The sequence below is a fragment of the Acartia tonsa genome, chromosome 3 (assembly GCF_053477335.1).
Source record: "Acartia tonsa isolate MP-2025a chromosome 3, ASM5347733v1, whole genome shotgun sequence".
Classification (NCBI taxonomy): Eukaryota; Metazoa; Arthropoda; class Copepoda; order Calanoida; family Acartiidae; genus Acartia; species Acartia tonsa.
The window spans coordinates 2331975-2346922 of NC_137262.1; the positions used below are offsets into that span (position 1 = coordinate 2331975).

At 31.2% G+C, this 14948-nt stretch overlaps 2 long non-coding RNA genes across 2 annotated transcripts; both read right to left on the reverse strand.

Moving 5' to 3' along the window:
- Positions 1-419: 419 nt before the first annotated feature.
- LOC145315042 (uncharacterized) lies at positions 420-1969 on the reverse strand. Its single transcript, XR_013877929.1, has 4 exons — positions 1916-1969; positions 1230-1319; positions 921-1003; positions 420-493 (listed from the first exon to the last, which is right to left on the reverse strand). It is a non-coding gene; the product is annotated as an uncharacterized LOC145315042 (long non-coding RNA).
- A 1282-nt stretch (positions 1970-3251) lies between these two features.
- Positions 3252-6047, reverse strand: LOC145315043 (uncharacterized). The gene is made up of 4 exons (XR_013877930.1): positions 6001-6047; positions 5550-5609; positions 4004-4053; positions 3252-3304 (listed from the first exon to the last, which is right to left on the reverse strand). It is a non-coding gene; the product is annotated as an uncharacterized LOC145315043 (long non-coding RNA).
- Positions 6048-14948: the final 8901 nt, after the last annotated feature.

Sequence of the window (14948 nt, forward strand, 5' to 3'; positions counted from 1 at the left end):
CCATAGCTACCCTTAGCTGCATCCATCCTTTCTAAGCGGCTTCTTAGGAGCTGTAGCCGCTGTAATACTTATAGATTAGATAAAACTTAAGCAAAAGTCACAACTAAGAATAAGCAGCTTCCACTCTACGCCTTTAAAATAAAATAAGCATAGTTTTGGATGTTATTTACTTATTTGAAGAAAGAAAAAAAAATAAAGCGGACTCCAGGTTCAGGACCAGCAGGGCTCCAACTGGACTCGGAACAGGTATAAAATCAAAAGAAATCGCTCCCTGCAAAAAAATATATCCCACTACCCTCAAGTGTTACTTGGGGCTTTGGGAGCATAGCCGCTAGATGAAAAAAAAACAAAAGAACTTCTTATATAATTTTTTTATTAAATAAACAAATAATTTTTTTTTTAAATCTAAAAGATAGCATCAGATTTATTCATTCTTTGCAAGGCATACTCATGAATATAAACTATGTTATAAATTCTATGTCTTGCAGCAAATCTAAAACAAAAATATCGTTTCAGGGATCTTAAGGTGTAATAAAGTGGACAGTAAATTGATGTACTACCCTAATGATGATAAACAAAATTACTTGTTTTGTAAATTAAGATTGTTGGTTGAAAAGTTTAGACACTGCTAGTTTGAAACCAACAATTGATTAATATACCAGGGTTGAAAAACTTTAGGTGCCAGTATAATTTATAGTTTAACATCCAGGGAGGGAGAGGACATTGGGTTGTAAATTACTGTATTCAAAAACTTTAAATGAATTTTTACTGGTTTGTTCCAATTATTTCGACAAATAATTTAAAACCAATTAGGTAATTTTGTGTCTCATCATTTAGGATGTATATCAGTGTATCCCTTTTATTTTTGCCTATGCTTAAGTTAAAAGAACAAAAATTATAATTTAATCTGAAATACTTACTTCAGTGGATCAATAATAGGTTGCTTAATTGAATTATAAATTCTTCCTTCCTTGTATGCTTTATAGCCTGCCTTCTCCAATTTCTACAAAATAAAATAAGAATGGCAACATCCATGAAAGCTAAGCTCTCAAATCATGCGATGTTACAAAAGAAAATTAACACTCATAGAGTAGTAACAATTATAGAGTTTGTTACACTTTATACACCATATCTAACTGTTAAGCAATCGTCGGTTTTCAGCAGCTAGCGAGATCTTTTGCTACACACACAAACATGCATCCTATTACATTTATATTAAGATTAATTACCTGAAGAATTTGATGTATTTCTGGACATAAACTAAAGTTATCCCGCCTGATCCAATCCCATTCAAATGCAATATACGGCACATACACTTTCTATAATTTATACATTTTGTGAAAATATTGAACCAATGAGGATAAACAAATTCAACCCTTTAGTACATTGGTTTTATTAGCATGAATTGGCATGGCTACAAATAAAGTTTTGATAAAGGTACCCAGAGTATTTACGTCAATGAAAAAAGAACGTTTTTATAAAACATTGGTAGCCAGTATAATTCGCTGACCAATGTTTTCCACTTAAATGCAGTAAAATGTAATAAGGGGGGGGGGGAGGGGCAATAATCCTTATACTAAAGTAATAGGATGTCTGTTAGTCTTTGTGTATGTTTGTACCAAAGGATCTTGCTAATTGCTGAACTGATCGGGTTCTCTTTAACAGGGTAGCCTCTCATAGGTCCTGGGAAGGTTTATAACTATTCTGGAGGCAGGTACCACCACCCTCCCAAGAGAAATCACAAAAAAATCTAATTTTTTTAACTCAGAAACTTCAACGCAACATAGCTAGGTATCGTAGAGACTTGAAAGCAACATAGATAGGTATCTTATCATTTAAAAAAAAACATTTAAAGTACCACTAGAGGCCTCTAGGGGCGTACCCGCTAGTATCAAATATAGAAAGATATTTTTACCTTATTTGGTTCTGACAGGTATTGGCTCAAAATCTAAAAATTTATTTTTTTTTTTATCAGTTTTTTTTTACATTGTTTTTTTATCATCAAGAAATAATGACAAATTCTACATCAAATTGGAAATTAAAGAAGTTTTAAAAGATAAGAAAAAACTTGTTGATTCATAAATAGCTTTCTTTTTAACTAACCTTACATTCATAACCTTCAACATCTATCTTGATAATAACAGTATTTTCCTAACTAACCTGACATTCATAACCTTCAACATCTATCTTGATAATAACAGTATTTTCCTAACTAACCTGACATTTATAACCTTCAGCATATATCTTGATGATAACAGTATCTCCTTAACTAACCTAACATTCATGACCTTTAACATCTATCTTAATAATAACAGTATCTCCTTAACTTACCTTACATTCATAACCTTTAACATATATCTCAATAATAACAGTATCTCCTTAACTAACCTTACATTCATAACCTTCAACATCTATCTTAATAATAACAGTATCTCCTTAACTAACCTTACATTCATAACCTTCAACATCTATCTTAATAATAACAGTATCTCCTTAACTAACCTTACATTCATAACCTTCAACATCTATCTTAATAATAACAGTATCTTCTTAACTAACCTTACATTCATAACCTTCAACATCTATCTTAATAATAACAGTATCTCCTTAACTAACCTTACATTCATAACCTTCAACATCTATCTTAATAATAACAGTATCTTCTTAACTAACCTTACATTCATAACCTTCAACATCTATCTTAATAATAACAGTATCTCCTTAACTAACCTTACATTCATAACCTTCAACATCTATCTTAATAATAACAGTATCTTCTTAACTAACCTTACATTCATAACCTTCAACATCTATCTTAATAATAACAGTATTTTCCTAACTAACCTGACATTCATAACCTTCAACATCTATCTTAATAATAACAGTATCTTCTGTAACTAGATCTAGTATTTGGTTGAGAGTTACTGTGTTAATTGGTGTGTGGGTCCTGGTTTTCTAAATAACAATCAAAATCAACTTAGAAGAAGTTTAATTTTTAAGACATTTAGTCAAGATAGAAAAATGTCTGCGCTCTACCCCTCCCCCCCCCCCCTTCTTCTCTATAATTTTATATAAATCGAAAATTAAAAAGTGAGGAGGGGGGAATTTTTGTTTGTTTATTACTTTAGGTAAGGTTAAGTTAGTAATATTGGTACTTTTAAGCACTGCAGGTAAAGGCCCCGCATGGGGGGGAGGGAATCAGTGCTCAATTGGCACTTTAAGGGAAAGAACAAAAAATACTTTTTACTTACATCCTCTGTTGATAATTTTTTCAAATCTTCCTCGACTAACATTAACACCATTGCTAGACAAAAAACTTGAAATGATTTGTTGTTATGATGAATGTACTAGTGGGAGGGGAAGTAATGAAAAAAACCTTCCCCCACCCCCCTCAAAAAAGAATGTTTGGATCTACTGCAGTTCACGGTAAAATATTGCTGGTAACGAATATTGCTAAAAATCTATGAATTTAAAAGTCTGGTAGCTGCTAAACGGTTGAACGTACACATCTTAAGCGGCATAAGAAGGCCTACAAATAATCTTGAATAGCCATTTATCAATAATGCATAATTATCTCGCAGTGCAGAGAAATGCGCGAAAAAGGCCTATTTTATGCGCTTCTTCTTCAGTGAAGCTTTCCCTGTGCATCATTGGATCTTGGCTATTCCAGATTATTTGTAGGCCTTCTAACACCGCTTAAAATGGTGTGCGGCTATGATCTTACGTTCAGCCGTTTGGCAGCTAGCAGCCGTTAAAATTCATAGATTTTCAGCAATATTCGTTACCAGCAATATTTTACCGTGAACTGCAGTAGATCCGAATGTTTTTTTGGATTTTTCCATTCCTCCAAGATATTTAACCCCTTCTACAAAAAGCACTGAAACCAACAAAATAAAGTAGATAACCTTTGCTATTGATATTTTTTTCCCAAAATTGATATTTGGCACATCTTTTGCATGTTGTTGTTATTGTTAAACTTTTTTGTTAAGATAAATTTTTTTACCTTCATTTCTTGCATCTCTAGTCCAAGGTATCAGTTTACTGTTTTTATCACTAACAAGGAAAAATAATTAAAAAATTCGAATTTATTTTTTTCTTAATTTACATATTAAATTTAATATTTGATATTAAATTTAATATTAATGGACTAGAGGTGATAGAATTCTTACTTGAAATTCTCTTTTTCTTGGTCCTTTAAGAAATTTGAGAAAATGTAGCCATAAGGCTCCAGCTTAGGAGGCGGCTATGGTTTTATCAATCAACAATAAAATTTAATCACATTAGAATCTTTGAGGTTGTGGTCATTGAAATAAATCGTGAAAATTTTGCTTCTTCGACAGGTCTTTGTAATTTTTTTTTAAAAATCTCATTCCATTGCAAAAAACGCGATATTGGGTTTGTTAAAATATCCATTTATTTGGCATTTTTCAAGAATGTCAAGCGTGGGAAAATTTTTCGAGTGTGGGAACCATTTAATTTGATTTAAATGGTACATATGATTTTCATTTAAATTCATTTTTTGGACCCGTGAGAAAATTTTTTAACGCGAGAACCATTTAATTTTCATTGAATTTCATTTTTTGGAAGTGTGGGAAAAAATGGGAGAAAAAATATGTTTTAGTATAAAGAAATGTTCTATCAGTTTCAAACCTTTTTCATTCTATAGATCATACTGACTTTGGAAAAACTGTCAGACCGATTTTTGAAATTCAATCTGTGAAAAAAGATATTCAAGTTTAAATTTTTTGTTTTGAAAATATTATTTTACATGTATTGACGCCATCTTGGATTATGATAATTTTTTTTTGTTAGAAGATTTTTTTTCTAAAATGTTTTTAAAAAATTAACTTTTTACAATAAAAAAATCTTTGAACTTAAATTGACCAATAATTCAAAGATTTTTTCTCTTTGATTTGGAAGATTTTTTATGATTTTTATTTTTAATGTCAAATAAAAACACAACAGTGAAAAAAATGAAAATTAAATGAAAAAACGTTTTATGATTTTATTCAAGAAATTATTTGCTAACATCACCTTTTTGTTGCAATAGAATGTTATTTAAGCAAACAAAATTTAGCATAAATGGATATTTAAATCCCTCGGTATTAAATGATGAGCTAACGCTCGATCATTTAATACCTTGGGATTTAAATATCCATTTATGCTAAATTTTGTTTGCTTAAATAACTCATTTAAACTTGTTATTCTCACTTTAAATTTTAATAGAATAGAATCTAATCTTATAAGAGCATTCTTGAATTATCAATTTGGACACCATGGAAACTGTCCCAATTTTGTATAACTTTTGCAGAACATGTTCCAGTTACGTCATATTTTTCTTTCCCGAAAAAGGGAATGGGGGAAGAAAATCTCTTCAAAAGAGATGGGGAAAACCCCCTTTTCTCCCATCTCTTTTTTCTTCCCCCCTTCTCTTTTTTTTCTTTCTCCCTTCCCTTTTTCGGGAAAGAAAAATATGACGTAACTGGAACATGTTCCGCAAAAGTTATACAAAATTGGGACAGTTTCCATGGTGTCATCAATTTGCTTACCTAACAGCGTTGTTAATCATGGTAATTTTATCATCAATATGAGCCAACTTTGCACTGGCACTAGATAAATAAAAAACAAGGATGACAATATTTAAGGTAGCCAAGTACAAAAAAAAATAGACTAATTGAGTCATAAAGCAGATGATTAGTGACTATTTCATGATAATAATGAATAAATGTGTCTTTTGTAGCAGCATGACCTATATTGATCAAATAACTTACAGACAAAGTAAGTTAAGTATCTTCAACAAAATATGCAGTTTGTCTTTTTAGCATGCAAAAACTCATATTCTCCTTTAGTATATCATGGAATAGCTTCGCTAATAAAAATATCACAGAAAAAAAAGTTTAATAAAATAACACACTTCTTGTTGTTCTTATTATACCCTCCCTAACCTTAGTTTAATAGATGTAAACCCTGTGCACGCCACTGAATTCATTATGTACTCACCTTAGAAAAGCTAAATTCTTCAGTAAAGGTTCTACAGCATATACTCTAAATAGAAAAGGTATCATTTGAGGCATAGTAGTCAAAAATAAATATCATTAAAATTCCTAGGTATCAATTTATGTGCATACCATAAACAAAATTAAACCTTTAGTATACTTTTAAATCCACTATTACTGGGTTGTTGAAGTCCGGGGTATCTGATAGCCCACTCACTAAATTATTGCTGGCAAATGAAATTACAGGTTTGTACAACCTTATCAAAATGAGTTAATTTTTCCAAACTTTTTCAACCAATAAATGTAAGACTGTGTTTATATACATTGGCTGACTTTTGAATTTATGTTCTGATGTCCCCTCCCTCCCTCCTAATTGCTTATAATGGTTTACCTTCGTCCAAGTGTAGCTGCCATAATTGACAATGGTCCTATATTAGCTCCAATGTCTAAAATTGTAATTATTACATCAAAAAGGATGCTGTAAGTATTGGTGCAAAAAATGGGGACGAATTTCAAATTGATTTGACAGGGCTGATTTTTTTACGTCACAAGTGAAGGGAAAGAAAAAGGAAGGGGGAAAGAAACCCTCTAGAAAAGAGATGGGGTTTTCCCTTCACTTGTGACGTAAAAAACCAGCCCCGTCAAATCAATTTGAAATTTGTCCCCATTTTTTGCACCAATACTTACAGCATCCTTCATCAAAAAGAAGGTATAGCATATTCCTGGGTATAACCAACAAGCAAAATAAATCCAGAATGAAAAAGGTTAGCTGTGTTTAATGCCTTGGGAAAATAGTGATAGATGTCACAACTTTTGGCCTACCTATTTTATTCATGTCATAGTAGAGGGAAAGAAAAAGGGAAGGGGGAAAGAAACTCCTTAGAAAAAGGATGGGGTATAGGATATTTACTGATGTCAATTGAATTCAAGAGTTATAATTGTTCCCCAAATAATCATTACGGTGTCCCAGACTGGCTATTAATGATGAGAGGAATATGTCATTAAACTTATTAAACTTTACTCGCCCTAACTCTGTAAAAATAGAAGTAATTATTATTTTCTTTGAACCCTTCCCCCTGAAATATAAATAAGGGAAAATTCTATTTTAGCCAATGTAACCTATCCTCATTGTGTGTATATATCTTTAAATTAGTATTGTTATAACCTTAGCTCAATAAATTTGTACATAGAATTTTCTGCTGTTGTTTGGGTTAGAAGCGAAGCTTCTCTAAAAATTGGAAATCAAGATCCGTATGACCATTGTGTCCGCAGCTTACGTCAATCTCACTAGATTACCTATAAAAGCTGCTTCAGGAAATACGTGCATCATATCAACCAGTGAATAGGTTAATTCTTGCTCCCAAATTGGTTCTAAACAAGAAAAAAAGAAAGGATTTTTTAAAATACTTGCAACTTTTGGAATTAATCAACTACTTATTCTATACATATGTATATTTTCATCTTTATATAAGAGTAACAATGTAACTGCAAACCAATATAGTCCTTTACAGTTAGGTTTCTCATAGGTCCATTTAAGGTTTGAAATTATTTTAAAGGAGGACACTTTCACCCTCCCAAGAGAATCGCCCCTGGAAAAAATTACACCAAAAAAAGAGTGTCAACCAACATTCCCCCCTTTCAACAAATACCCCTAGAGGCCCATAGGGGAGTAGCTGCTAGAAATATAGATAGATGCAAAATAAATTTAGTATTAAAATTCTATCTTACCTGTAAAATCATGGATAGTGTTTGACATTGCCTGTAAATAAGATTTGTATAAGAACAAGAATAACAATATACATTCTATTCTCTCAGATGGAAGAAAAAAAACAATAACTTTTGCAGAGTGTCAGAACTTAGTAAGCAGAACATTAATATGTAAGTCTAAACAAAATTTACATAAATTTATTGCAGTAAAAGGTCAAATTTCATTTTTAGTATTTGGTTATAGAGATGCTTTCCTTATAATATAATACATTGTTGTCCTAGGAATCATTTCCAAAAATCAGATAAATAATATAATTACAAAAAAAGCTGTTGTCTAAAAAGTTAAATTCATTATGTTTTAAATGGACATTCTGGAAACAATTATAGAGTTGCCAGGTTTTCTAAATCATACTTAGCTATTGTAGGAATCATAATGCAATGTTTGAAATTGATTTAAATAGGATGGAGGGACCGCAGCCAATTATAGAAAAGCTTCGTGTTTAAAAATATCTGATATTAACAATTGAATTTCATCAAACACAATAGTCCTTGTTAAGTATTATACCTCATTTGCAGTTTTTATACAAAGTAACCAATCAAAAGCTTCTTTTAGTTGTATTGCAATCCTATGTAGAATATAAATTTAACCATTATATTTCTATTTTCTTGGCTGCTATTGAAGATAATCATATGAAACAAAAGACACATGAATATTTTACAAAAGGGTTTTGTGGTTTTCTATAATTCTTATTTTTTTCTATTCTTACGCTCTATTTTTTCTTGAAAATTATTTTTTGAGCTTTGTTATGTGCTTATGGATGTTGTCGTCCTTGTTTAAAACAATTAAACAAAGTAGAACAATGTACGCCTATCTGTCTCAGCGTTTGTCTGTCTGAAGCTTAAGAACTCAGTAACCAATATTAAGCTATTATTCAACCCAAAAAATTTGCAGGTGGGATTTTTGCATGTGTTAAAAATCACAGTTTTTGTGTTGTAAAAATTATCGCAAATATAGGTGTTATAAATAAAAATTTTCAGTTTCTGTGATGTTGTCACAAAAATTGATATTAGACAAACAGTACACAAAATTAAAAATGTGGGAGGGGTGGATTTCCCATCACGCCTAGAGGCATTAGTGTATTACATTGTCTTAACAAACAGATGAATTTACCTTACACATGCTCTTATTGGTTCTACGGGGGGAAGGTCTTTATCTGAACATTATAATATTGTTAAAATATCTGCTTATTAGGTTAAGGTGAGAAGTATAAATGAATATAATTAAATCTGTAATACAAAATTTTTGAGGGACCTTTGTAATTGTTAGAATTTATATGTTCTCTATGTTAAAAGCTGTCGCAATTATAGGTATTACATAAAACTTTAAATTTTCTGTGATGTTAAAGTTTTCCGAAAAATAAGATATTAAATAAATACTACACAGATTAGAACAATAATTGGGGGAGGGAGGGGATTTGACCTCCCAACACGTCTTGAGGCGAATTCCCTTAAAGTTAGGGGCGAATCCCCTAGTATCTAATATTGGATCAAATTATATAATAATGTTATAGGTTTGTAGTGGGGGCTATACAAATATATTTGGGTAATTATCCTCCCCCCCCCCCCCATCCATTAAAAAATGAAATGTATTAACTGTCGTATTAAAAACCCCTCGGAGCCAGCAAAAGAAATTTTAATTTTCCTTTCCGTGGACAACTAATGAAAAACTAATCATTTATTACCTTTAACTATTGACAAAAATGAAGAATGGGCCAACGACTGATTCCTAGATTTCTCATCTGAAGTAAAATGATTTTCTCGGATGCTATTTAAGATGAAGTGTTTTTCCTATTCCAATGAGCAACTAATTTATAATTTACTTGGTCCGTCAGTCTGCCGTTCATGATCTAGCGATCAATTGATTGAACATAACACACAGTGCGATCTTTTGAAAAAAATCGGGACATCCAAAAAAATTAAAATCGACTTTTATCTATCCTAGGATTTAATAATGGCTGTAAGTAGACAGCTAGAAAAGAAATTTTTTTAAAATATTAATTTTTGGCGGATTTATGCCATTTTTAAAATAGGTAGTGAAAAATTTCTTTTCAGTTTTGATGATTTTCCAGATTTTTTTACACAATTTTTTCAAAGCAACAAAAAATACATTTATGTTCAGCATATGCAAATAATTTTTGATTGAGGTACTTTTCAGATACCTGTACCAATGTCTGAATAAAGAAAAATTTTTAAAAAATAATTATTTCGTGGTGTAAATTGACATTTTGTGAGAAAATTTCACCAAAAATATTAAGATTTTTAACCCCAAAAAATCAGTTTTCTCCATTTTATCCAAAAGCGGACAGGAGGCCCCGGGTTTTGCAATAATAATATTAATATGCAACATGTATTGTGTATAAAACAGTTTTCACAACCTGGGGCCTCCCGTTTTTGTCAAAAGTGTTTTGAAAATTATGTTATTGTTGTTTATATCTGTAAAAAAAAAACTTTTGAAAACATGCCTTATAAGTGTCCTATTTTACTTATACTGGACCTACCTAAAAATGCCGGGACTCGTACTGGGTGCACCTGACGCTATATCTATCTTTACAAACATTGTTTGCATTGAAGAAATATTTACATAGACGTTGATTTTGTTAAAATATTCCTATCCTAACTAAAGTTATGACGTTTTATAGATTTTTTAAAAATAGGGTAGCTTCGCTCCTCCAAAACAGCAAGACGTACTTACCAAATGCACATTAGAAGTTAACAGAGGCAAAATTACATCATTTCTTCAAATACAAGCTTATTTATTGAAGTTTACTTTTGTCTACTCTAAATGTCCCATTTTTTTTGCAAAAGATCCCACTTTGTAACATTTTTTTGTGATTCCCTGGAGGACATCACAATTCTATAGGAAAATGTGTTCTTCTCTTCTTTTATTTAAGATATGTTTATCTTTATGTGAATTTATATTAGAAATATCAAAATATAAATTTTTAGCGGCCGCAGCTGTACTTGGCAGCTTCCAGCCGCCGCAGTCAGCTGTCAGCGGGAAAACGGCGGCGGATCTTTATGAAATTTTAATACGTTATGCAGACATGTAAGAAAAGCTTAAGTTTAAAATTGCGGCAATCACCTAACCTAACCTAAAATAATCTGCCAAAAGCTAATGTGAAAAAACGACGAAAAGCCCCATTAAGAGGCGTTGTCAAGAAAGGGACTATACCCCAAAATTTTACAAATCTATGAAAATCTACTCTATATCTCACATTGTTTGTCGTTCTAACGATACTGCTTAGAAAAACATAAATTATAGAAGAAAAAAAATTTTCAGCTCTTTTCAAAGATAGACCGATGAATTTTTTTTATGAAGGTTTAATTTTTCTTATAATAATGAACAGTTTTAGAAAGGTATATTTACCAATGTTTTGAATAAAAGTGTCCACCTCTGTGCTGTTTTGATGGACCAGTATACCTAGAGATTATTTTATATTATTAAGTCCCTGCACTCATTTAAAATTGTGTACTTAGTTTCCTCATACTATCTCAATATTTACTACTATCTAAAAAAGATTTAAACTTCCAACAAAAAAATCTAAAGAAGGCGTCTTACCTTTTTTGCTTTTTACTTAGAATAGCTAGCCGGTGCTTTTAGTACGTAGTAGATGTAAAATTTTCCATAGAATTCAGATATGCAATCATTTTTTTGTAGATCTCTTATTTTTGAAGTAATTTAAGTTTTTTTTAAAAATAATTAAGTCGGTTTTAAGGTACTAAAACGCAACAAAATAAAAGAAGAAAATTGCCAGTATGAACAAAAATAGTAAGATCTTTAATTTGACACCTTACTTTTTAAGTTCTGTTGAGTAATTATTGAAATAATCTAATTTTTTAACCTCGGTTTAATAAAAACTTTGAATTTAAATATTTTCTCTCACAGGCATAAAAAATATTTGTTAATATATGACTTTAGAATGAGAAAAATATTACAAATCCATTCTAAGCAAAATTGAAAAAGGTTTATAAAATTATAATAAAAAATATAAGTTTATTTTAAGAATCATAATTTTTGGCAAAGGGGTTGACTTGAACAAAACCTGAACAAAACCTAAACAAATGTACATACACTGCAACAGATATTTTTTTAAACACAGGAAACAATAATGCATTTTTAACTGCATTGTTTTGAAGTTTATAAACAAATTGAAGCATATTTGTTCATAATTTTTCATTCTTTACATGTTATGTAAGTATCACTATTTTTATTATAGTATCTATTGTATATATTGTATGAATATTATCCTTTTTTTTGTCAATTCTATTGGTTAAGTTTTGAGTTGAAGCTTCTTGATTTGTCAATTTTTGAGATTTTTGATTGGCTAGTTTAATAGTTACAATTAAGTGTTGCCTGTAAAACTACAATATTTTAGGCCATTTTTATTTTTTTAAGTTTTTACATTTTTTCAATTTTGCTTAGAAAGGATTTGTAATATTTTTCTGATTCTAAAGGTATATATGAGCCCATATTTTTTATGTCTGTGTGAGAAAATATTTAAATTCAAAGTTTTTATTAAACCGAGGTTAAAAAAATAGATTATTTCAATAATTACTCAACAGAACTTAAAAAGTAAGGTGTCAAATTAAAGATCTTACTATTTTTGTTCATACTGGCAATTTTCTTCTTTTACTTTGTTGCGTTTTAGTACCTTATAACCGACTTAATTGTTTTTTAAAAACTTAAATTACTTGAAAAATAAGAGGTCTACAAAAAAAAACGATTGCATATCCGAATTCTATGGAAAATTTTACATCAACTACGTACTAAAAGCACCAGCTAGCTATTATAAATAAAAAGCAAAAAAAGTTAAGACGCCTTCTTTGAAAAATTAAAAAACGGAGCTAAACTTAGTTTTAAGTCTTTTTTCAAAAAAAATCTAAATTTGAAAAATTAAAAAAACTGAGCTAAACTTAGTGTTAAGTCTTTTTTATCTTTCTATTTTTATACAGCTAATCATCTGCCATGTATCGCTACTTATGGATGGTGTCATTCCTGTAAAAAAAAAATATATTGTAATGAAGCAAATATTGTTTTTAATGAAATAATTTACTGTTAAATAAAATGATTACTAGAACAATACAGCAACTAATTGTAACTTGTGTTACCAGTCTCTTCATTATCACACCTGAAATTACATGAACGTTGATATTGTTGCAAATTGCTGGTCCGAATTGCTTGTATGGTTCAAGAAAAACTTTTAAAATGTCTTTGGTTGTTTTTAAAAGCTCTTTTCGTTAATTTGAACAGGTTAGAATTGTCCTATCAATTTCAAACTTTGCATGCTAATTCCTATTACAGTTAGGTACAACTTAGAAAGCGCAGCAACTCTATAATAATTACCAGAAAGTCCATTTAAAACAAGGAGATTTTTTACTTTTTTGACAACAAATTTTTATTTATTTTTATCTTATTTTACTCGTATTTGTATTATGCTTTGATTTTTATCACTATGTCTCATTTTATAATTTATATTCTAATAATAAAGTTTAAATAATAATAATAAATTTTTGAATGTTAAAATTATCCTATTCATCTGATTTTTTTAGAACTGATTCCTATTACAGCAAGGTATAGTGTTATGTGCGAAGCATCTCTATAATCAAGTCCTAAAAACGGCAGTATGTCCTGAAACAGTAACTTGTATTTAATTACAACAAATTTACTTACAATTTTGTATATATGCATTAATATTCACTTTATTCAGTTCTGACATTCTACAAGTGTTAATGTTCGTTTGACCTTCCATTTCAGAGCTTCGCTTTTATGGAAGTTGTCATCCTTGTTACGCTGTTATTTCTTGACTTTCTCCTCGAGGCGGAGCAACTAGTACATATGTAATAACGATGCAACGGCTACATTGACATGTATGTTATAAAAAAAAATTAAACAATAGTTTCCAGTTAAACAAGGATCACAGCATCCATAAAAGCAAGGCACTGAAACGGTAGGACAAACGGACATTAACACTTGTATAGTGTCAGAACTGAATAATCTGAATATAAATGTAGAAGAGTTGAGCAAAATTTGAGTAAAATTGTTGAAAAAATGCTTACCGCGACGATTCTAACGGTATGCATTCCTGTAAAATTCCTGTACTTGCCCCACCCATTTTTATTAAGTCAGCCCATCACATGCTTAAATGCGACTCTATGTTTTATGGGGGCTTTGAAGATAATTTGACAGGTGGTATGCCTCAGAACTTACAAGCAAATTTCTTCTGTAACCTCACAGAAACACTTGTTGACATGGATCTAATTGACAGACATTCCACACCTTCTAAAGATGATATCCTGGCAGGGTTGTCGGACAGCCCCCACCACGGGAAGAAAATCTTCCTGGCAGGATCTTCCATCCTCAGAGTTGTTGCCCCGTCGCTAATCAACCTAACTAAAACCAAGGGTGTTTATAGCTTTTAAGAGCAATGATTTCCTTAATTTTTTAAGGAGATTAGATAAGTCATTATTAAAGACGGCCGACAAGAATGACATATGCATTCTTAGCTTCATGAGCAACTTGATGTTATATAAAGCTAGTCACAAAGCTGCAGGTGGTGTTGTCCATCTTCATGATCCTGCGCTACCGACGGATGAGGATATGGGCCTACTCATCCTTGACCTAGGACGAGTCCTCAGATCACTTCTGGACTGCTTCCCTGGCAGAATCTTCCTGCTGGGGCCTACCCCTAGGCATGTCACCCCTTGCTGCAGTGAACCTGAACATGCAATCAACAGCCTGGATGGTTCTCCTTTGGACATGGTTGCCTACACAAAAACATTTTCTTACTACATACAGGCAAGTCCTGGCGTTGTCCAGAACCGTGTATACTTTATGCACTTCCAGGAAGTGTTTAAAGGCAACTTTCCTACCAGCTACCTAACTAATGGAGTTCATTTAAACAGCGTTGCCAACACAATTTTGGCGGAATTTTTATTGTCGCTCCTAGACTCCAGGAGGAACTCCACTTCTCTGAAGCTGACCAACCTGCTGTTCAGCGACTTTCTAGTCGAGCAGAGAATTGCCAGCCCTGCATCCACAGCCAAAGGGACATAGAAGATTGCCCTTCAAGAGCCTACCTTCTAAACCACAAATTTTCAATGTTTTATTATTCATTATTTTTAACAACTATTTTAATAAACCAAATTTTATAGTCTTTTGATAATATATATTTATATGTACATCTT